Raw genomic sequence first — 24,761 nt, 5'->3', positions numbered from 1 at the left:
TTGAACTGTGGTGTTGGAGAAGACTCTTGAGAGTCCTTTGGACTGCTAGGAGATCAAACCAGTCAATCCTAAAGGAAATCAATCCTGAATATTCATTGGAAGGACTGATGCTGAAGCCACAGCTCCAATACTTTGGCTATTTGATGCTAAGAGCCTACTTATTGGAAAAGACCCTGATGCTGGGAAAGATTGAAAGCAGGAGGAGAAGGGGATGCCAGAGGATGAGATGGTTGGATGGTATCACCGACTTAACGGATATGAGTTTGAGCAAGCTCCTGGCGATGGGGAAAGACAGGGAAGCCTGGTGTGCTGCAGTCCATGGAGTCACAGAGAGTTGAATAAGACTTAGTGCCTGAACAACAACAGTAGCAATGGTAGAACAAGAAAAGAGGGAAAGGGTTAAGTTCACCTTTTCCCCTCTCCCTGCATCATAGAGTTCCTGCTTTTTACTGCAAAGTTCTAGTTATTGCTTCTCCAAATGTGAACTCTAAACCAGCATGCCTTATGAACATTTATGTTAGAAATGATTCCTACCCAAATTTCCTGAGTCAGAAGCTGTGAATTAGCTCAGAATCGGTGTAGACTTACCCAGCAGTTCTGAAGCCAGCTGAGGACTACTCTTCTGGTCTAAACCCACACTCCAGTTACTGAGTTCTTTTCATCACTATTTTGCAGACTACAGCCCCCGTGAGACAAATGTTAAGTACTTCTTTCATGTTTGTTAAAATTTGCCTGGATTTTTCTGGGATTGTCTGGGGCCTAATCCTTTTGTTAAAAAACAACTCCCTGTTTGGCTTAGATAACTTCTGCTACTTCCTTATTATGTTTCAGCTTCTTATTTAATGGCTGATGGTAGAGCTCTTTTTTTTTTTTAATTCATTTTTATGCAATACCTATAGCCTCCAGAAAGATAAAGTGTGTGAATGGATTTGTCTTCCAAGTTCTAAGGCAGATGGGTTGTCAAGGTTTTCTTTTCATTTACAGCAAGTTGAGGCTATTCCATGTTTCTTTTCTCCCCACCTGTTTTCGAATCAGAATTTCTTTATGGTTGTTGTTTGATAACTCCGACCTTTCAGTCTGATGATGTTGTGACTACATTGTAGATCATTTTTTGTCAAGTTGCTGGTTTATTCTTTCATTTCACTAATATTTATGTAAACCCTGATCTATGCTTACTAAACTTGCTCGTGGAGATCTTACTGAGCATAACAGAGACGATCCTTGTGATCCTTGTCCTCATGTCCTGGAAGACTCATCATGAAAGTAATTAGAGCTTCAGAAACTGCTGTGAAAGAAATACCTGGAGGGACTTCCGTGGTGGTTCAGTGGCTAAGACTCTGCACTCCAATGCAAGGGGCCTGAGTTAAATCCCTGATCAAGGAACTAAATCCCAAATGTCACAACTGAAAGATCCAGTGTGCTGCCACTAAGACCTAGTGCAGTCAAATAAATAAACAAAATATACATATATAAAAAGAAGCACGTGGAGCTGGGAAGGACTTCACCATATAAATAAAACCTGGTCAGGAAATGTATCCATATATTCTTGACTTCTGAGTAGACTTGCACAGACGAGTGAAAATTAACCAGGCACGCTCTGTGACAACTTAAAGGGATGGGACGGGGTGAGAGGCAGGAAAGGAGGGTCAGGAGGGAGGGGACATATGTATACCTGTGACTGATTCATGTTGATGTATGGCAGAAACCTGCACAATATTGTAAAGAAATTATCCTTCAGTTAAAAATAGGTAAAGTAAAAAAAAAATTAACTAGGTAAAGGGAGGTATAGGTAGGGAGGGAAAGACCATGGACGGAGGAGCCTGGTAGGCTGCAATCCATGGGGTCGCTAAGAGTCGGACACAACTGAGCAACTTCACTTTCACTTTCCACTTTCATGCCTTGAAGAAGGAAATGCAACCCACTCCAGTGTTCTTGCATGGAGAATCCCATGGACGGAGAAGCCTGGTAGGCTGCAGTCCATGGGGTCGCACAGAGTCAGACACGACTGAAGCGACTTAGCAGCAGCAGCAGCAGCAGGTCTTTAAGAAGGAATAAAAGTGGGCAGAAGAATTTAGGAACTGAAGTAGAGAATGGTGCAAGGTGAAGCTGGTCAGTAAGCAGATGACATTTGTGCAGTTAACAGGGCAAAAAAAAAAAAAAAAAAATCCAGCTGATGGATCACAGGGAGTATGTTAGGATGCTAATCTTACTTTCACAGAGATCATTGTATTAGAAGGAGAGGTGGGGGAGGCTATTCTCCCAATGACCCTGTACAATTGTACACAGAAATAACAGAGATGACATTGATCTGCATTATTTTGGTTGATTTTTATTAATAAACATATTTAGCCATGATTGAAGGTTTTTGATCACCATAGATAATCTAGGTGGAATAACTAACGTGTGAAGTCAGAAGTTAATGATTTTACTATATAAATACTTTTAGTTTTTCAGATCAGATCTAGGATAAGGAAGTTTTGAGAAGCTAAGGATTGGGGAAATCTGGACCATATGATGCTGTGGGGTTGGTGACTCAGGACAGGAAGGGATAAGGGATGCTGAAGATGAACATTGTGCTTCTTGTGTGTGGCTTGATCCTAGGCAGTGTAGATTTCCTCTTTTTTTCTTACCTTCAAAGTAATTGCATGCATGCCGAGTCATGTCCGACTCTTTGCGACCCCATGGTCTATAGCCTACCAGGCTCCTCTGTCTATGGGTTTCTCCAGGCAGGAATACTGGAATGGGTTGCTGTTTCCTTCTCCAGAGGATCTTCCTGACCCAGGAATTGAACCCAGATCTCCTGCACTGGCAGGCGAATTCTTGAGCACGGATCCATCTGGGAAGCCCTCAAAGTAATTATCAGATTCTAAAAATTCTGGACCAGTGATTGTTTCAAAACCCAGATGACAAAAAGTGATGGTTATAATCATTTTCTTTGTAAGGAAAGGATGAGGTTGTATCAGGTTCATAAATATAGAGGTGGGCATTAGACTGCACACTCTCCAGTCCTCCCTGCCCCCGAGACGTGAGCTTGTCTAAGTGTTTGTTATTAGATCAGCATCTCTCTTTGGCATAATTCAGACTGCTTTGTACATAGGAGGAAGCAGAGCTTGCAGGAATGGAAGAGTAACTTGCTAGGTTTTGATAAGCAACACTGGCCAATGTGAGGTTGAAGGAGGGGCTTAAAGTTCTGTCATAGAGGGTTCTCTTGGTTGCCTGGGGGAGACTCAGGATCGGGGAGCATAGATGGCAAAGTCAGTTGATTTCTCAATGTTACCTCCCCGCAGGTTCTTTTCACTACATTTTACTTTGAAGGCACCTTGAACCCTCTTGAAGCTTGGAAGTAACAATGGGCATAGACATGTTTTTATTTTGAGACAGTTTTGGGTAATGCCATTGCTACTGTTTTAAGATTCATTTTCATCTCTTTGAGGTAAAAATCATTATACTTTCTAATTGGGAAGAATTTTTGGAGAGCATCCAGTGTAACCTTTCATCTGCCTTGAGAGTACCTGTTACCAATGTCTTTGAGAAAGGCTTCCATCCAAAGTTATTTTGGAGATGCTCTACCTGCTAATAATGTCTTTTATTAAGCAGATACAGGACAATATGGGGAATGCTTGATCTTCAAAGACTTCCGGGGCAGAGTTCTCTGTGCTATACAGTAGGTCTTTGTTGCTGATCCATTTTATTTTGTTGATTCTCTTTATAAATTTTTAATTTATTTGTTAATTGATATGGCAACATAGTTATTTTACAATGTTGTGTTAGTTTCTGCTGCACAGCCAGGGACTCTGCTCAGTAGTATGTAACAACCTAAATGGGAAAAGAATTTGAAAAAGAATAGATACGTATGGATGTATGACAATCACTTTGCTGAATCCCTAAAACTAACTTACACCAATATGAAATAAAAAGGTAAAAAATAACCCTCAATAAATAACAAATATCTAAAAAAATCCCAAAACTCTTACTGGGCAAGTCTACGTCATCTACCTGCACACTAGAATTTCAGTTATTTAAATTCACTTCTCATGAATGGTGTTCACCATGGTTCTCTCTATAGTGTATCTTTTGTCTTAGTATCTCTTTCATCTCTCATGGCCCAAACACAAACTATCTAGATTACACTTGAGGTGAGTGAGTTTGCTCCTGAGAGCATGTGGTGTTGAGGACATAGCATCTGCAAGTAACTGATTTTCTTTTTTACCTCTAGCACAAAATTTAAGGAAGTCTTTGAGTAAATGCTTAAATGGAACATAATTGTCAAAGCCTAGTTTTTTTCCTGCAACTTACCAGGAGCAAGATTATCACAATATTAATCTAGCTTTGTATTTATTTAGTCAGCTTTTTAAAAAATTTTTTTAAAAAATTATTTATTTTAATTAGAGGCTAATTACTTTACAAAATTGTATTGGTTTTGCCATACATCAGCATGAATCCGCCGCAGGTGTACATTTTCAGTCAGTTTGCGACATAATAAAACATTTGAAACATTGTATTGACTTCTATGCTTTGTTTTGCTCTCCAGGATGAATTATTTAGAGAAATTATCTTGGTTCCATTTATTCATCTTCCATTGTTTACTAAATAGAGGAAATGACATGGACAAATCAAGTACTTTCTTAGGCTAATTCCACTGGACTTCTTCAGTGACTTTGGGTGTGTGGTATTGTTCCTTTCTGAATTAACTAACAAAGCAAGTGGAGCAGATCTGAGTAAAGACTGAATGGGAAGGAAGATGAAGCAAGTAATTCTGAGATTCTGGCTTTGAGGTGTTCATGGAATTTTCTAGAATTTATCCTCCATCCATGTTTGGATTCCTATCTCATGTTCAGGAGAGAGATCTGGAGTGGTGATGTTGACTGGGAAGATTTCATCATATGGAAAATATTGAAAGCCTGAAGACAGGGGATGAGGACTTTGAGAAAGAAGGAGTCATGTGAGAAAAAAAATGAGAGGATTGAAGATGTGTAATACTGGCTTTTTTTTTTAAGGTTTTATTTTTCCCAATTTAGACTTTTTATATTGTACTGGGGTATAGCTGATTAACAATGTGATAATTTCAGGTGAACAGCAAAGGGAAACAGCCATACATATACAGGTGTCCATTTCTCCTCCAAACTCCCCTCCCATCCAGGCTGCCACATAATGCTGAACAGAGTTCCATGTGCTATACAGTAGATCCTTGTTGGTTATCCATTTTAAATACAGCAGTCTGTACATGTCCATTCCAAACTCCCTAACTATCCCTTCCCTCTATCCTCCCCTGCCTGACAACCTTAAGTTCATTCTCTAAGTCTGTGAATCTCTTTCTGTTATGCAAGTGAGTTCATTTGTATCATTTCTTTTTAGATTCCACATATAAGGGATGGCAAAGAATATTTCACCTTCTCTGTCTGACTTACTTCATGCAGTATGACAATCTCTGTGTCCATCCATGTTGCTGCAAATGGCATTATTCCATTTTTATGGCCAAGTAATATTCCAGTGAGTATATGTGCCACATCTTCTTTATCCATTTCTCTGTTGATGGACATTTAGGTTGCTCCCATGTCTTGGCTATTGTAAACAGTGCTTCAGTGACCATTGGGTTGCATGTATCCTTCTGGACCATGTATAACACTGGCTTTTAAAGGAAGGGAAAAGGAAAAGGAGTCTTGGAAAGGTGACTGAGATACAGCATCTAGAGAAGCAGAAGGAAAGCAGGAGAGTGAGTTCCTTGCTCCTTGCTTTGTTGGTTCCTCCTTCCTCTCTGACTAGTCTTTCTCTGTCATGTATTTTCAGCTGTTTGAGGAGACAGTTGTCAAGGACATGAAGACAGAGCCATGTTCATTACATTCAGCAACAAGAAAATCATTTGTAACCTTGGCAAGAATATTTCCAGTAGAATCTTTTTTTCCTTTCTATTTCTAAAAGTACTTTTTATCATGAAAATTTTCAAATATACACAAACGTGATAGGATAATATATTATATGTCCCCACAAACATATAATCTAGCCACAAAAAGGACCATCATTTTTGAATTCTTGTGACTACTGTTATTATTATTATTTTTTTAACATGTCGAGCACAAGGCCTGGCTCATTGGAAACAGAGTAAATATTTGTGGAGTAAGTAAATGAATGAATATAAATGAATAGTGTGTAGTGAACTGTTTAGGGGGTGCATAGATGAAACGCAAGGTGAATTGCCATCCTCCAACATTGGAGTTAATGGGATGGTTAATCGGAGCAGACATAAACTGTGAGAGTTAGGTCCAAGTTTACAAAAGGTGTGGTTTCCTATGGCATTACAGTTGATCCAGGCAACGTCTGCATATTCCATTCACCCCTTACACTAATGTTGAGTGTGGGGCACTGGAACCAGCGCTGTCCAAGCTGGATTTCGATTCTGACTCCTCCCTTTCCCTGCTGTGAGGTTTTGGGTTAGCCACATAACTTTCGTGTGCTTCAGTATCATCATGAAATTTTCATGGTGAAGTGCAGGAAAAAAAAAAAAAAGATCCTTTGAATTGTCTGAGAATTATATGAGAAGTGGATTTGAAGCACTGGACGCAGAGTCTCAAATATGAGAAATGCTCATGAAGTAGTGGTGATTGTCGTCACCAACATCGTTGTTACTGTCATTGTCGGTAGCGGCAACATCATTCCGTCTGCTCTGTGTTCTTCAGTCCAGGCTGGCAGTTCCATCCTCTCAAACATACTTTCTTTCATGTACATTCCCATCACATACCTTATATTCATTTTCTCTTCTCATTTAAAAAAGTTTTTTTAATTTAAATTTTATTTTTTTATTATTTATTTTATTTACCTTTCCATTTTTCTTCTTCCTGTCTTGTGATGCTGTTGGAATAAACATGTAAACTTAGCTCCAGTCTGCTTACGACTTTCCCAATTGGATCTAATGTATCACATGAGATAGAACTTTCAGTCCTGGCAGTCAAGGCTCTCACTGGCCTCGCTCCCCATCTCACCAGCCTGATTTCCCGCTGCTTCAGAACACTTCTAGAGGCTTCATTGGTCAGAGTTCTGTCAGTACCCACTTTTGTGGAGCTTTTGTGATAATCATCCTTCCATTCAAAGTCATCTTTCTTCTCCTTTTTAGCCTTTACCACTGAAACCGTACACATCCTTCTGGATCTGTGTGAATATTGCTTCCTCCATGAATATTTGCCAACATTCCTCAACTGAATAGAGAAGCTCCCACCTCTGCTCCATCAGTGGCACACTTTGATGCTCTTCTTGAACTTGTCACATTTTCCTTCAGTATATGAAGGGCATGTGTCCTTATCATTACATCTCACGTGAATATTCTCAGGTTTAAATATTGAAAATGATATAATACTTGGGAGAGTATTTAAAAAAGAAGAAAGACTCACATAAATATAAGTTGTAACTATAGCACCATAGCTTCCCTGGTGGCTCAGACATAAAGAATCCACCTGCAATGCAGGAGACCTGAGTTTGATCCCTGGCTTGGGAAGATCCTCTGGAGGGGGGCATGGCAACTGACTTCAGTATTCTTGCCTGGAGAATCCCTATGGGGAGAGGAGCCTGGTAGGCTACAGTCCATGGATTGCTAAGGGTTGTACATGACTGAGCAACTAACGTTTTCACATAGCACCATAGAACATTTATTGAGAGCTACTCATGGGCCACATCAATAAATGCTAGGCATATACCATCTCATTGAATATTATGAGATAAGTACAAGTATCACTCATTTTTCAAGGCAAAAAGATTTACATCTGGAGGTGTTAAGTGATTTGTCCAACCTCAAACAACTGTTAAAGAGCAAAAGTAAGATGAGATTTGGGCCAGTCAGGCTCCAAGGTCTAATCATTTAAGCAATCCATTATATTGGCTTTCAGAAATCATAGTAACTATGACTTTCCCTGGAATTAGCTAAATGACCTTTCTGTTAAAAGAAATATATATACTCCTATAATTACAGTGAGATTAGGCCCTTTTTTTTTTTTGTCTAAAATATCTTTTCATCCCTTGTAATTATCTACTTTCCATTGTTAGTGAAGTCCTGGCTAAATGAAGACATTTGTTGCTACTAAAATTGAAATGAATCTGTGTTAAAATTATGTCTAAGCTCCTACCCCAGGGCTGGAGATGAAACCATCGTATGGTACTTCATGTCAGAGAATTTTTGACGAATTTCCCAGCTGGAGTACAGAAGAGAGCTGATCAATGCCCCAGGCTTTGAAAGCAAACCATTGTATTTGCATTTAGGCTTGCATGATTTCTAATGTACAATCATTTATAACTTGTTTTTTAAGGATGAAGGGTGGTATTTGGGGGGAATTTAGCTGCCTAAGGAAGGGCTGGAGAATAATTCTCTCAATCTTGATTAGCTGTACAGGGTTGAAATTTTCTACCCGTTTATTTATTGACACTAAAAATACTTCCTTAGACTAAGTTCTCAGAAGTGTAATAATCAGGTCAAAATCTTTAGACTTAAAATAACCTTTCCTTTTATATCATATTCTAAAATTCTCCAAAATAGTCACAGAAGTCATGACTGTAGCTCACCAGTATACATTCTTACTCTCTTTAGAGCCGTCTCTGTGCTTTTCATGGGCTTTCTGATAAGTTCTAGCCAGTGGGTTGTGAGCTAAAATGATGCACATAATTTCTGGGATGAATGATTTAATGGCCATTTAATGGCCATCCTGGAAGACCGTCTAGGATACTTTATCCACTGTATGGGGACTGGCAGCGTTTCTCTATCAAGTTGGTTGCAGGATGAAAAACTACGTAGAATAGAGCCTACAGCCAATTGACCCGTGATGGATGGATGTGGACTGTGGGGGAGGAGTAAACCTGTCATGAGAATCCGCTGAAATTTAGGGCTAGGGTTTCCCAGGTGGTGCTAGTGGTAAAGAACCCACCTACCAGTGCAGGAGACACAAGAGACCTGTGTTTAGTCCCTGGATCAGGGAGATCCCCTGGAGGAGGGATGGCAACCCACCCTAGTATTCTTGCCTGCAGAATCCCATGGAGAGAGGAGCCTGGCAGGCTACAGCTGATGGGTCTCAAAGAGCTGGATGTGACTTTAGCATGCACATGCATGCACTGAAGCATAACCTAGCTTATCTTGACCACTCTAATTGTGGTACAGGTTATAATGCCACTAGCACCATTACAAAACTACAGTTTTGTAACTAGGCATTATGTTGGTGTGATAGCAATGTAATTTGCAAGGTTACTCTGCCTTTTCCAACCTTATTTCCATCTGCTGCTACTGCTAAGTCACTTCAGTCATGTCCGACTCTGTGAGACCCCATAGACAGCAGCCCACCAGGCTCCGCCGTCCCTGGGATTCTCCAGGCAAGAACACTGGAGTGGGTTTCCATTTCCTTCTCCAATGCATGAAAGTGAAAAGGAAAGTGAAGTTGTTCAGTCATGTCCAACTCTTCGCGACCCCATGGACTGCAGCCTACCAGGCTCCTCCGTCCATGGGATTTTCCAGGCAAGAGTACTGGTGGTGGGGTGCCATTGTGTCCAACACTGACGTGTCTTTCTTAGGTGTTCAGAAAGAAGTTTTTAACCCATTTTTTAAAATTTATATTTTTCCTTTTTACACAAGAGGTAGAATACAAATTTCTCTGTATCTTGCTTTTTATCCTAATTTATGTTTTGGATATTTTTTAAAATCAGTATGTAGAAAGCTTTGTCAAATGTGTAGAGGTGTATAGTGCTGCCTTGCATGAATTACCCTTATTTAATCACTTTATTGTTGGACAAATTGCTCTTAATCTTCAGCCATTGCAACAGTGATGAGATGAATGCATTTTTCATGGATGATTTCATCCATGTACACATGGATGATATCATCCATATACACATGGATGATATCATCCATATACACATGGATGATATCATCCATATACACATGGATGATATCATCCATATACATGTACATATGGTATAAATTTCTAGAAGTAGAATTGATGATTCAAAAAATGTATGCGTTTGCCATTTAGATTGATGTTGTCCAACTTCTCTCGTGTGTGGTGTCACTTTATGCTTCTACCAGCAGGGTATGGCTGTGTTTGCTTCCATAGACTCATCAACTTTTTAAAGCATTTCAAAGTTTTCTTTAAATCAGTTTGATATGTTTCTTGTTGAGTTTATTTCTAGGCATTTTGTCTTTTGTTTTGCTGATGTGAATGCAATGTTTTCTTACGTTATATCTTCTAACAAATTATTGTGTTTATATATAAAGGCAACTGTTTCTAAATTTTATGTGCTCTTATTGTCCAGCTCTTATTGTTTTCTTACTACTTGTAGTAACTTGAATTTTCCAGGTGTGTGAACGATATTGTTTGAAGATCAACAATATCAGTTCAGTTCAGTTCAGTTCAGCTCAGCTTAGTTGCTCAGTTGTGTCTGACTCTTTGCGACCCCATGAATTGCTGCATGCCGGGCCTCTCTGTCCATCACCAACTCCTGGAGTTCACTCAAACTCACGTCCATCGAGTCAGTGATGTCCATCGAGTCAGTGATGTCATTCAGCCATCTCATCCTCTGTGGTCCTCTTCTCCTCCTGCCCCCAATCCGTCCCAGCACATCAGAGTCTTTTCCAATGAGTCAAGTCTTTGCATGAGGTGGCCAAAGTATTGGAGTTTCAGCTTTAGCATCGTCCTTCCAAAGAACATCCAGGACCCATCTCCTTTAGAATGGACTTGGACTGGTTGGATCTCCTTGCAGTCCAAGGGACTCTCAAGAGTCTTCTCCAACACCACAGTTCAAAAGCATCAATTCTTTGGTGCTCAGCTTTCTTCACAGTCCAACTCTCACATCCATACATGACCACAGGAAAAACCATAGCCTTGACTAGACGGACCATTGTTGACAAAGTAATGTCTCTGCTTGAATATACTATCTAGGTTGGTCATAACTTTTCTTCCAAGGAGTAAGTGTCTTTTAATTTCATGGCTGCAGTCACCATCTGCAGTGATTTTGAAGCCTCCAAAAATAAAGTCAGCCACTGTTTCCAGTTTCCCCATCCCATGAAGTGATGGGACCAGGTGCCATGATCTTCGTTTTCTGAATGTTGAGTTTGAAGCCAACTTTTTCACTGTCCTCTTTAACTCTCATCAAGAGGCTTTTTAGTTCCTCTTCACTTTCTGCCATAAGGGTGGTGTCATCTGCATATCTGAGGTTATTGATATTTCTCCTGGCAATCTTGATTCCAGCAATAGTTTCCATTATTCTAATTTTTTCTTTTGTATAATTTTATTGGCTTGTACAGTGTCAAATCCAGCTAGGGAAGGTGGTCATCTTTTTTCTGTTCTGGAATTATATTAGAATGCCACTGGTATTTCATTGTTGAGCGTGATATCAACTTTGGGTTGAGGTTTGTTTTAGGTGAAGAATATATTCATATTATCAGATTTTCTTTTTGAATTGTTGACTTTTAACAAGTATTCTTTCAGTGTGTTGCTGGGTTATCTTTCTTAGTAGAGTATGTAGGATTTTTAAAACTTGACTCTTTTTCAGAGAAGTTTTAGGTTCACAGCAAAGTTAACTGGAAGCTACAGAGATTTCCCATATATTCCCTGACTCCATATCCTAACAACCTCCCCCATTTTCAACATTCTGCATTAGAGTGGTACACTCATTACAACTGATGAACCAACCTTCATACATCATTATCATCCAAAGTGTATCGTTTACATTGTAGTTCACTCTTAGTGTTGCATGTTCTATTGGGCACACCTATAATGATATATATCTGTTATAAAATCATATAAGGCAGTTTCCCTCTCCTAAAAATACTCTGTGCTCCGCCTGTTCATTCATCCATTTCCTCTAACCCTTGGAAACCAATGATCTTTTTTACTGTCTGCATAGTTTTGCCTTTTCCAGAATGTCAGATTGTTAGAATCCTACACTATGTAGCCTTTTCATATTGGTTTCTTTCACTAAGTAATATGCATTTAAGTTTCCTCCATGTCTTTTCAAGGCCTGTTGGCTTTTTTCTTTTTAGAGCTGAATAATATTCCATTGTCTGGGTGTACTATAGTTTATTCATCTACTGAAAGACATCTTGGTTGCCTCCAAGTTTGGGAGACTATGAATAAAGCTGCTCTAAACATTTATGTGGAGGTTTTGCATGGATATAAGTTTTGAGCTCCACTGGGTAAATACAAAGGAGTGTGATTGCTTGACTGTGTGGCATGGACACAGTCGGGGAAGGAAAGAGTGGGACAAATGCAGAAAGTAGCATCGAAATATATATACTGCTGCTAAGTCGCTTCAGTCGTGTCTGACTCTGTGTGACTCCATAGACGGCCGCCTACCAGGCTCCCCATCCCTGGGATTCTCCAGGCAAGAACACTGAAGTGGGTTGCCATTTCCTTCTCCCATGCATGAAAGTGAAAAGTGAAAGTGAAGTCGCTCAGTCGTTTCCGACTCTTTGCGACCCCATGGACTGCAGCCCACCAGGCTCCTCTGGCCATGGGATTTTCCAGGCAAGAGTCCTGGAGTGGGGTGCCATTGCCTTCTCCGAATATATATACTACTGTGTGTGAAATAGATAGTAGGTGAGAAGTTGCTATATAACACAGGGTGCCCAGCTTTGCTCTCTGTGATAACTTAGAGGGATGGGATAGGGGAAGGACAGAGAGGCTCAAGAAGGAGGTGGTGTATGTATAATTGTGTCTGATTTGTGAAATGGCAGCCCACTCCAGTAGTCTTGCCTGGAAAATCCCATGGACGGAGGAGCCTGGTAGGCTATGGTCCATGGGGTCACAAAGAGTCAGACACGACTGAGTGACTTCGCAGCAGAAGCCAGCACAATATTGTAAAGCAGTTTTCCTCCAACTAAAAAATAAATGAAAAAAAAAAAGAGTATGTTTAGTTTGTAAGAACCACCAAACTGTAGCAAAATGTATCATATTGAATTCCTACCAACAGTGAATGACAGTTCCTGTTGCTCTACTTCCTTGTCAGCATTTGGTGGTGTCAGTGTTCTGGATTTTGGCCATTCTAATAGGTGTATGATGGTATCTCCTCGTTGTTCTGATTTGTTTTTTCCTGATTATATGTGATATGGAGCATCTTCTCAGAAGCTTACTTGCCATCTTTATAAAACTTTTATAAATCAGTTTTTATTAGAGTTGATTTATGATGTTGTATTAGTTTCTGCTGTGAATCAGCAAAGTGAATCAGTTACACATACACATATATACACTCTTTTTTAGATCCTTTTCCCATCTAGGTCATTGCAGAGTACTGAGTAGAGTTCCCTGTGCAATAGGTCCTTATTGCTTATCAGTTTTATATATAGTAGTATATGTATCAATCTCAATCTCCCAATTTACCCCCTTTCTCCCCTTTCTCCCTTGTTTTCTACATCTGTGGCTGTCTTTGGTTTGTAAATAAGTTCATTCGTACCATTAAAAAAAAAACTTCTGAAAAATAGACCATTTTTTACAACAGTATTATATTCATAGCAAAATTGAGTGGAAAGTACAGATACTTCCCGTGTACCCTTGCCTTCACACCTGCAAAGCTTCCACCATTATCATCATCTGCACTAGAGAGGAATATTTGTTACAGTTGATGAACCTATATTGATGCATCATTATTACCCAGAGCTCATAGCTTACATTAGGGTTCAAACTTGGTATTCTACATTCTATGGATTTTGAGAAATGTATCTAGTATTGACATGTATCTACCACTATAGTATACTGCGTATGATAAAATCAAGGTAGGATTAGACTATGATTAGATTTTATCTGGGAGAAGGCAATGGCAACCCACTCCAGTACTCTTGCCTGGAGAATCCCATGGACGGAAGAGCCTGGTAGGCTGCAGTCCATGGGGTCGCTAAGAGTCAGATACTACTGAGCGACTTCACTTTCACTTTCCACTTTCATGCATTGGAGAAGGAAATGGCAATCCACTCCAGTGTTCTTGCCTGGAGAATCCTATGGACGGAGAAGCCTGGTAGGGTGCAGTCCATGGGGTCGCACAGAGTTGGACACGACTGAAGCGACGCAGCAAGATTTTATCTGTTGATAATGAGCGTTTTCCTGTAATATAGAATATTCCTCTATGCTGTTTTTAATCAGTTCAGTTGTTCAGTTACATCTGACTCTTTGAGACTCCTTGGACTGCAGCACGCCAGGCTTCCCTGTCCATCACTAACTCCTGGAGCCTGCTCAAACTCATGTCCATTAAGTTGGTGATGCCATATAACCATCTCATCCTCTATCAACCTCTTCTCCTGCCTTCAATCTTTCCCAGTATCAGTGTCTTTTCCAATGAGTCAGTTCTTTGCATCAGGTGGCCAAAGTATTGGAGCTTCAGCATCAGTCCTTCCAATGAATATTCAGGACTCATTTCCTTTAGGATTGACTGGTTTGATCTCCTTGCAGTCCAAGAGACTGTCAAGAGTCTTCTCCAACACCACAGTTTAAAAGCATAATTCTTCAGTGCTCAGCTACTTTTAATAATATTGTCCTTATGTGTGTGTGCCATAGTTATTTTAACTGTCTCATACTGTTCTAAATTTTCTTTATTACAGGCAACATTTTAGCAAATGCCTTGTTCAGAAAAATCTTTTTTTGTATTTGTGCTCCCTTAAGACAGCTTCTAGCCAGTGGTATTTCTGAACCACAAAAAATTTTAATGATCTTGATAATTTTAATTTCTCTCTTCAGAGTGTGAACTAACTCACTCTTTCACCAAGAGAGTGTGGGAGACGTGCATTTCTGTGAAACTTCCATAACACTGGATGTTAGCATTTTAAAAAATGGAAGTATAATGGACTTACAAAATTACATTAATTTCAGTTGTATAACATTGTGATTTGATATGAGATATCAAATATCAGATATCAAGTAAGATATCAAATATATGTAGTATATTTTTATATACTACAAAATGATTGCCACAGTAGATCTATTTACCATCTGTCACCATGAAAGTTGTCACAGTATTATCAGCTATCTTCCCTATCCTGTATATTATATCCCTATGAGTATTTTTAAAACTGGAAGTTTGTACCTATTAATCTCCCTTATTTATTTTACTCTTACTCCCATCCCCCTCCTCTCTGCCAATCAAAAGTTTGTTCCTTGTATTTAAGAGCATGTTTCTGTTTAGCTGTATTTGTTTGTCTTTAGATTTTACTTGTATGTGAATTCATATAGTATTTCTTACTCTGACATATCTCACTTAGCATAATACCCTCTAGGTTCATCCATGTTGTCACAAATGACAAGATTTTATTCTTTTTTATGGCTGAATAATATTCCACTGTGTATACATATGTGTGTGTGTATGTATGTGTGTGTACACATACATACATACCACATCTTCTTTATTCACTCACCCATTGGTAGGTCCTGGCAAGGCTGGACACGTGACCTAGTGGAAGATCATGGAGTTTGCCAACTGCTGGGTAAGGCCGGATCCTAATGTGATTGGCTGCAGGTCCCTCAGGACTTGGGCTGGTGGCAGCCCACTGGGGGGTGGGAATGTGTCCTAGGCTGGCTGGGTGTGAAGACCGGTGGTCCTTGGTTGGACTGGTGCTGGCCCCCTATTGGGTGGGTAAGCCCCCCAGTGCCAATATGTTAGAGAACTTCAAAAAGGTGCCTGCCCGTGCTGTGTCCTCATGGTAGCTCAAGCTACCCAAAGTGACCGCTGACAGTAACTTTTTTCCCGGGGATTTGGAGTTGCCTTCTCTGGTTAGTTGTCTAAGTTCAGCAAGTGAGCTGACTCAGGATCCTCTGTGCTAGGTCTTAGAACATGGGAGATTTTGCACATACCCTTTAAGACTGCAGTGTTTCTACAGCCATCAGGCTCTCTTGAATAAGTCCTGCTTGCCATTGAAGCCATCTGTTCTGAGGACTCTTCTCCCTGGTGTAGGACCCCTGGGTTTGCAAGCCTTATGGGAGGCTCTGACTCCTTGCTCCTTGGGGAGAACTTCTGATTATAATTATTCTCTCATCTGCGGGCTTAACTATAGCATGTCTCTGCCCCTCCTACCTGTCTTTGTATCTTCAGAGATGGAAAATCTTTTCTGCTAGCATTCAGATCATTCTCACAAATAGTTTCTATGTAAATAGTTGAAATTTTCTTGTGCCCTTGGGAAGAGGCACACTCAGGCTCTTTCTCTATGACCGACTTATTGACCATCTTATGTAGAATTTCTATATTAAAAATAGAAAGTGAGATTATTCTGTAGTTTGTGTCTGTACATTCATAATTATTTCATAAAGTTGGTAGTTTCCCTTAAAAAATTAAGTAGTTTATATTGATTTGGAAATGCTCTTATTTTAAAGGTCTTTTAAAATTTCCCCACAAACTAATCTGGCCTTGGGTTTGATTTTGGGATGGGTGGGGTGGGGAAATTAAGCAAGGGTTTCAATTTGATACCTTCACCTATTAAAAAAATGTTTCAGGGAACAATGATTTCCTTACATTTTAAAATCTCTTTTAGTTTTCATAACTTATTTTCCTAGAAAGTTTTCAGTTTCATTTAAATTGTAGAGCTTGCTTGGATGAAATTGAGCAAAGTTGAATTTTAGCACTAAAAATATTCTCCCTATAAGGTAATATGCTCTTAATTATTACTTATGTTGTGTGTTTTATGGCATCCCAATTTTTCCTATTAACTTAATTGGTGTTTTTTTTTTTTTAAAGAATGATCTTTTGGGATGTTTTGAAATGCAGTTATTAGTTCTACTGGTTTCTGTATGCCTCATTAATTTAGCTTTTTATGTTGGTGGTGTCCTGTTTTTCTTTATATATTTAAATGTTTTTAAGTCATTTATCCAATATATTATTTTACATTCTTTGTTTCTTAATAATAAATGTATTTAAAGCTTTGAATTTTCCTCTGTGTACTGTATTAGCTGTTGTCTATTATTTTTTTAAAGAAATAGTGCAACTTTACATCTCTTTAATGAAGAGTTGTTTAAGAGCAATTTACTTAATTTTTAAGTGAAAGGGACTTGCTATTTTATGATGTTATTAATTTTAAATATTTCTATACCATGCCAAAACATTGCTTTTAAATTTATACCTTTTAGAATTTAATAAAATATCTTCTTCAACTTATATGGTCAATAGTAATGTTTGTTTTATTAGTATTTAAAAGCAAAGTATATTTTTATTTTTAGGATTTAGCATTGGATATTTATCAAATATATCTACTGAATTGTTTGATTAAATTGTTCTTTATTTTATCTTATAATTTTTACTGCTTGATATTTCATTGACAGATGGCACGTTTCTACCTTATGAGTGCTACTTCAGTGTTTTTTGGTTCATAGATATTATTGCTTTAATTTATCATTTGTTCTTTTATATTATAAAATGTGCCCCATGCTTATCTTATTTATACTTTTGAGTTATATTCTATTCTACTTTTCATTTCTGAGTATTTTATCCAGAAGATTTGCTTTCTCTTTGTTGGCATTCATCTAGTGTACTTTGTCCATCTTTTAAATTTTAAACTGGATCATTCTTTTTTAGTGGTAGGGTGGTGATTCTGCTTATTGTATTAAGATTATTTTCTTTAGTTCTTATTTAATTCCTGTCACTCAACCTTATACTTCATTGAAAAAAAATTTAAGGAAAATCCCTATGGACTATTACTACTACTCCTACTGCTACTACCACTATAGTTATTTTATTAATAGTATTATTTGAGATCCTTGCTTTATTAAAGCATCTTTAAGTTTTTCCCCTTGATTTCCTATTTGTTTTTCTGGAATCTCCTGTATTTGTTTTGTGAGGGTATGTGTAGCTGGGTTCTTTTCAATGATCTATTGAATAATAACAAGCAAGAAAAGTATTAGAGGTATTGTAAAGCAGTTGAGATGAGTAGAAAAAAACAAAACGAAAGATTTATGTGAGTGTTGGACTTGTTAAAGTGCTCCTCTTGGGGGAAATAATGTTAAAAATTTTATTTGTAAACAAAAGCAGATGCTAAAGTTTTCCTTTCTTCCTGGTTCTTTCCACCTCTGCTTGAATATCATGTCACTTTGTGATTAATGTTTAGTTTGTGTTATTAGGCTTCTACAAACTTGACTCATTAGCACTCCTCAGCAGTAGCCAGCTTGGTGATGGTTGTTAAAATTGTCCTCTGTGGACATTAATTCATCTTTTGTGAGCAACTGAGATTCTGCTGTGCTAAAACTGTGGCTAAGAACATTGAATCTATTATTCAAGAGCACATAATCTCAAAAACCCAAAGACAGAGCTTTTATGGGGAAAAAATTCACCAAGAATATCTTCCTTGGGTCAGATTATAGATATTCTCTTATTAAATTTTTCTTGTAAAATGCTTCACAGAAGCTCAAGGGAATCCATAGTTTTCTGTTCTGTAACTTAAAAGATTTTCTGATTCTGCAATGGCCTGAATGCTCTCTCAGTGGCAAATTTTTATTCTTTGTGGGAGTTCTATCTATTTAAATATATGTATCCATAATCACATTCCCACTTTGACATATTAATGTTAACGATATGTTAATTTTTGATGTTTTCTTCCTTTTTGTCATTGAATGAATTGTTCCTCCCTAATTTAATTAAGTACGTCCTGTCATAAGACTAATTATATCATATCTCTGAGTGATTTGATCTGTGGAATGACTTTAAAATGTGTTGTACTTGCTTCATTTTGCCTGAGGGAAAATCGTGATAGGAAAAGATACATTACTATCTCAGCAAATATATAAATTATACTAAGAGTTCTTGTAGTATCAGCTTAATTGTTTTGGTGGCAATTAGTTTGTGAGAGATTTCTTTTGAAAGTTGTTGAAGGAGTGGAAGTTTAGAATATAAACATTGAGTTAGTAACTTGTTAACTATTTTGGATTCCTGGCATTTGACCCTCCCCCAGGGAATGCTGGGAAAGCTGTGGCTTCGTCCCATTTTTTCCCAGTTTTAACTGGCTGTCAATGAAAAATGGGTGCATTGCTTTATTTTCCTTTGACTCTGAAAATTTCATTCATGTTTTTAAACACATGGACGAAGGCATATGCCTTTCCCAGGTGGCACAGTCATAACAAATCCACCTGCCAATGCTGGAATGCAAGAGATGTGGGTTTGATCCCTGGGTCAGGAAGATCCCCTGGAGGATTAGATGGCACCCCGCTCTGGTATTCTTGCCTGGGAAATCCTATGGTCAGAGCAGCCTGGTGGGTTCCAGTCCATGGTGTCATAAAGATTCATACATGACTGAACATGTGGCACATACAAATGCATATAGACACACAGACACACAGACACACACACACACACACACACACACACACACAGGCACATATACAGTCTTAGAGCAATTTAGAAATGCAGTGCCCAGCTATGGAATCATCCAGACTTAAAGTCTCCTTATGGCTGTGTGTCTTTAAAGTTGCAACAGTCTGGGCAATTTGCTCGACTTGTAAAAATCTTAAATTCTCAACTGTAAATGGCAATTATAATATAAATGTTAGAGAACTGCTCTGAGGATTAGATTTAACTAGATTGTGAAGGCTACACAGTATGGTACTTGATACAGAGGCTAAACCACGTAGTAGTTACAGTGGAATTGTTACCATTTACTACTTTTAATAGATCAAATTTTGAAACAAAAATGAGAAAATTATGCTTAATTCTATTCTTTTAATATGTAAATTCATGTACGGGCTCACCCATGGTACCTGAGTAATCTTTAGGAAACCTTGGCCCATCCACATAATTTAGCTTCAATTTTAGCTTTCCTAAATTTATTCACCTCTTGATTTCTCCTTTTTTTCCCCCTGAGGTTTAACCCTGAAAGTAGGTCTTTATAATTTAGTACATTAAAAAAATGGTTTTGTATATTTTCTCTTTCATGAGACTTTATTTCCATAACTGGTTCTTTCAGGGTCTGATTTATATTTTATTTTCATATGTCCCTAAGTGTTGAACATGGACAGTTTTCATCTTGTGTGGAAGCCGCCTATGTAGTGATGAGGAACTGGCCATGCTTGAAGTTGGGCGATGTGAAGTGGGTGGATGCAGTTGATGTGATTCTCACCAGGAGATCTTAGATTGTCTGTCTCATTCTTAGTCTCCATCCCATTCTCGTTGATCACATTTTAGTTCAAGTCCCAGTCTCCATGGCATTTCTCTAGTTTTATGAAGCTGAAATATCTTCTATTAGATGATATATCCTTAGGTATTCAACCAGTCCATTCTAAAGGAGATCAGCCCTGGGTGTTCTTTGGAAAGAATGATGCTATAGCTGAAACTCCAGTACTTTGGCCACCTCATGCAAAGAGTTGACTCATTGGAAAAGACTCTGATGATGGGAGTGCTTGGGGGCAGGAGGAAAAGGGGACGACAGGGGATGAGATGGCTGGATGGCATCACCGACTCGATGGACGTGAGTCTGGGTGAACTCCGGGAGTTGGTGATGGACAGGGACGCCTGGTGTGCTGCAATTCATGGGGGTCACAAAGAATCGGACACAACTGAGCGACTGAACTGAACTGAACTGATTCAATCATTCATTCATCCATCCATCCATCAGCTTTTAATTAAGCATGTAATATATGCCTGGCTCTGTGCTAGGTACTGGGCACAGCAGAACAAAGCAGATATGGCCCCTCATCTGATGAAGATTATCATCTACTGGGATAAAGCTTTACTAAACACACACATAATTACAATACTTGGCTTATATCTCTTTTTTGATATAAAGTTTCTCAATAGATTTTCATTCTTTACAGAATAGAGCTTATAAGGATTGTTGAGCCAGAAGTTCAAAGATCTTTAAAACATGGCACCAGACTCACTTTTCAGGCTTCCCCCCCTCCCCTGACTACTCAATGTATGGATGTGAGAGTTGGACTGTGAAGAAAGCTGAGTGCCAAAGAATTGATGCTTTTGAACTGTGGTGTTGGAGAAGACTTTTGAGAGTCCCTTGGACTGCAAGGAGATCCAACCAGTCCATTCTAAAGGAGATCAGTCCTGGGTGTTCATTGGAAGGAATGATGCTAAAGCTGAAACTCCAATACTTTGGCCACCTCATGCGAAGAGTTGACTCATTGGAAAAGACCCTGATACTGGGAGAGATTGGGGGCAGGAGGAGAAGGGGATGACAGAGGATGAGATGGCTGGATGGCATCACCTACTTGATGCACGTGAGTTTGAATGAACTCCGGGAGTTGGTGATAGACAGGGAGGCCTGGCATGCTTTAATTCATGGTGTCACAAAGAGTTGGACACAACTGAGCGACTGAACTGAACTGATTCTCTCTCCTTCCCTTCAGCACGCTGGGAATCAGCTGCCTCTACAAACTGCCTGCCCTTCACTGTCAGTCAGGACTGGGTCTGATCCTTCACCTCGTGTGATGATTCTGTCTTCCCCTGGTCTTGCCTGTCAGTCTTGCATAAAGGTCCATCTTGAATGAGTGTCACAAAACCTTTCTAGATCTTGACTCAAAGCAATCCCTTCCTCCTCTTGATCATGGATGTCTTTGCACCTACTTCGTAGCAGCTGTTAGGGTTAAATGGAAACCATCCCTTTTCTTTGACCAGACTGTGAAGATTGGAAGGGGAGGAGTGTCACCTGTATCAGTCTGGCTGTGGGAGAAAGCAGAAGGCACACTCAGATTAGGGTAGTTTGATGAAGGTGTATTGACAGAGGGTTGCTTCCGCAGCTGCTCGGTGATAAAGAGGAGACGTGGGATACATGTGTTCAATCCCTGGGTTGGAAAGATCCCCTGGAGAAGGAAATGGCAACCCACCCCAGTATTCTTGCCTGGAGAATCCCAAGGACAGAGGAGCCCGGCAAGCTACAGTCCATGCTGTCACAGAGTCAGACACGACTGAGTGACTAAGCACACATGTATTTACAGAGAAGTCTAATTACGAAGGTTTGGAAAAAGCATAAGGAAACCACAAGAGATACTGAGCAGTGGAGCTATCAGTGTCCCTGGTCTGGAGGAATGAGGGGACACAGAGATATCCAGAACCAGGAAAAACAGAGTTGGGTAAGAAGCAGGCTTGCGAGGTCCAGTGACCTGCAGGGGGTCAGGGAGGGGGGTGCAGCTAACCTAGGATGACCTTGCTAGGTGATGAAGCAGGGAACTACATCCTTGCCCTTCTGGTCTCTTGCTGGGGCTCCCACTGGCCAAACTTGGCCAGAAACCACAGGGCACTGGAGTCCACTGTTGTGGTATAGATCCATCAGCCTCTTTCAGACAAAGCTCTGGATTAAAGTGGGCAAGAGTTTCTGGAGGCACAAACAGAAAACATCTGGCACAATGCCATGCTCATCTTTTCTTTTTTTTTTAATTGAGGTATAGTTGCTTTGCAGTGTTGTTTTAGTTTCTGCTGTACAGCAGGTCGTTATGGGGCGCTCAGTAGAGTTCCATATGTTACACAGTAGGTCCTTACTATTTATCTTTTACATATAGCAGTGTGTATATCTTTGAAACTTTTCTACACCCCACTCACGCCTGGCATATTTTCACTACCTGTAGATACATGTTTGAGGTACTGTATATTTTTGCTTTTTATGCTTTTTGTCTCAGGATACGTTAAAAGATTGTGGAAGTTTCTCTTTTTTTCTTCCTTTTTAAAACAGTGACTCATATTAACATCTTTCTCCCTAAAGTGGTTGATGAAAAAACTTGAGTAATGTATCAGTGACAAACTAACCTATTTGTTTTGATTCTGAATGCATGAAATACGTGTGTCTATACATCTCTGTATATATGTACATATGCATCCATCTGTCTGTCTGTCTATATACAGTGATTTAATACATGGAGAAGTGGTTGATATAAAACAAAAGGAAAAAGATAATTAGTGGTTATATATACATATATATCACAAAAAGATTTCATACATGTTAAATTTAAAGAATGGTGCCAGTAGATGATTCATTTGAAAGAGTTTTAGTTTATACTAAAATATATATTATTTACAGTCTTCCAAGGTGGCACTAGTGCTAAGAATCCATCTGCCAATGCGTGAGATGTAAGAGATGGAGGTTTGATCCCAGGGTCTGGAAGATCCCTTGGAGGAGATCATGATAACCCACTGCAGTATTCTTGCCTTGAGAATCCCATGGACAGAGACTTTGGGCTACAGTCCATGGGACTGCACAGAGTTGAACACGACTCAAGCGAATTAGCACACCTGTATATAATGGTTAGAAGAATTGTAATATTTTCCTCCCAAGAAGAGGGACAAGCTCTTTTGGATTAATGTATATTTTTTAGCATCTTTGGTACCACAATTCATCAAATTCTGCCAGTTATCTTAAATGCAAAAGCAGCTTCACCACCATAGCTCGCAGTGTGAGGTGGGGGGAGCATACATCTTTGCAGAGATACACTAGTTTTGGCAGGGATATCCCCAAGTCCATGCAGCAATGAGTGTTGAGAGAGATTTGCTGTCCCCTCCTTCAGACTCTGAGCTGAGAACCAATCCTTCATGCCACAGTGCAAGCAGTTGAGAAGCCTCAAAAAAAAAAAAAAAATTCCTAGGGCTTTGATTTCAAATTCTAATTAGTTATACTGGGAAAATTACTTCCAAGTGCAGATTTTGGCACTTGTAATTGCGAGCTGACATTGAACTTGCTTTCTTTTAGACATTTAAAGCAGATTAGATGCATGTCAAATCAGGTTTTTCTTCTTTCCTGTTGCTATTTGAACATAAGTCTGGAAACCGTTCATCAACGCTACCTCTCTGGCTTCTGGGGAAAAGGTCCATTCTCTTACCCCAGTGACCAGCAAATGGTTGGTTTTCACAAGCCTCCCAGTTTTCTACTGATGAAAATTTAAGCAGCTTAAATCTTTCCTACAAATTACCAGGTTATTTAAAAATAAATTGGGCTCATTTTAATCTAATTCCTAATGCACAACTGCCTGGGGAGTTATTTTCAGCTCCGTTTGTTGCAGTTTGCAATTATCATGCTCCTTGGAAAGAAAAGAAAAGTAACAGAACTATATTTTATGAGCATTACCAGTGATCTTTCAGAGCAACTCATCTTTAAGTGAAGTAATGGGAGGAATAGAGACAGAACAGGTGATGATACAGATGTGGAAAGGTCCAGCAAAAAATAGAAATGGGGAAGGGACTAACATTTTACCTTTCTAATGTCAAGAAGCCCCCTGGTCTGCAAATACTGATAAATATAAATACTGGAAAGAACTTGATGACCTTCTGGCTTCCTAGATGGTGCAGTGGTAAAGAATCCCCCTGTAATGCAGGAGATGCGAGTTTGATTCCTGGGTCCGAAAGATACCCTGAAAAAGGAAATGGCAACCCACTCCAGTGTTCTTGCTTGGGAAATCCCATGGACAGAGGAGCCTGGCAGGCCACAATCCATGGAGTTGCAAAGAGTTGGACATGACTGAATGATTAAACATGCATGCATGTTGATTTTCTAAGCCTGCCGATTCTATGAACCCTGAGTCTAAAGCTACTAGCAAAAGCTTACTTCCTCCTTTTGAGAGGGTAGGATTTGTATGCTTATTTCCTGAAGCGAACAGTGCGATTCAGCCATTGATTAAACCAGAGGGAATTGCTTTGTCTCGCAAGCCCCAGATTACGAATTCAGAATTGATTTCTTACTCTTCTGAATTCCGCATGTTTGATTAGTGTGGGAATTGCAAGAATCGTTTTTTCAGCTCACTTGGAAACCTCTGCCCCCCATACCCTGTGCTGCGTTGGTAGGGTCACTGGTTTTGAGGCACCTGCCAGGTGTAAGTCGAACATGCTGGGAATTCAAAGGAAGAAAA

At 39.3% G+C, this 24,761-nt stretch overlaps 1 protein-coding gene across 29 annotated transcripts in view; it reads left to right on the top strand.

The window, feature by feature from the left end:
* Positions 1 to 24,761, top strand: part of LOC123330947 — a 419,147-nt gene that overhangs the window by 160,826 nt on the left and 233,560 nt on the right. The window contains exons 4-5 of one of the 29 annotated variants that reach the window (XR_006547275.1): positions 15,375 to 15,433; positions 15,771 to 16,164. The exons of 27 other annotated variants lie outside the window; for them this stretch is intronic. The gene's annotated coding sequence lies outside the window, so the exon portion shown is untranslated. Of the gene's footprint in view, positions 1 to 15,374; positions 15,434 to 15,770; positions 16,165 to 24,761 lie in introns of those variants that run through there. One more of the 29 variants, XR_006547256.2, reaches the window with a different exon arrangement.

The sequence above is a fragment of the Bubalus bubalis genome, chromosome 21 (assembly GCF_019923935.1).
Source record: "Bubalus bubalis isolate 160015118507 breed Murrah chromosome 21, NDDB_SH_1, whole genome shotgun sequence".
Classification (NCBI taxonomy): domain Eukaryota; kingdom Metazoa; phylum Chordata; class Mammalia; order Artiodactyla; family Bovidae; genus Bubalus; species Bubalus bubalis.
Note: the sequence above shows the minus strand (reverse complement) of the source record. Positions and strands in the feature narration are given on the sequence as shown.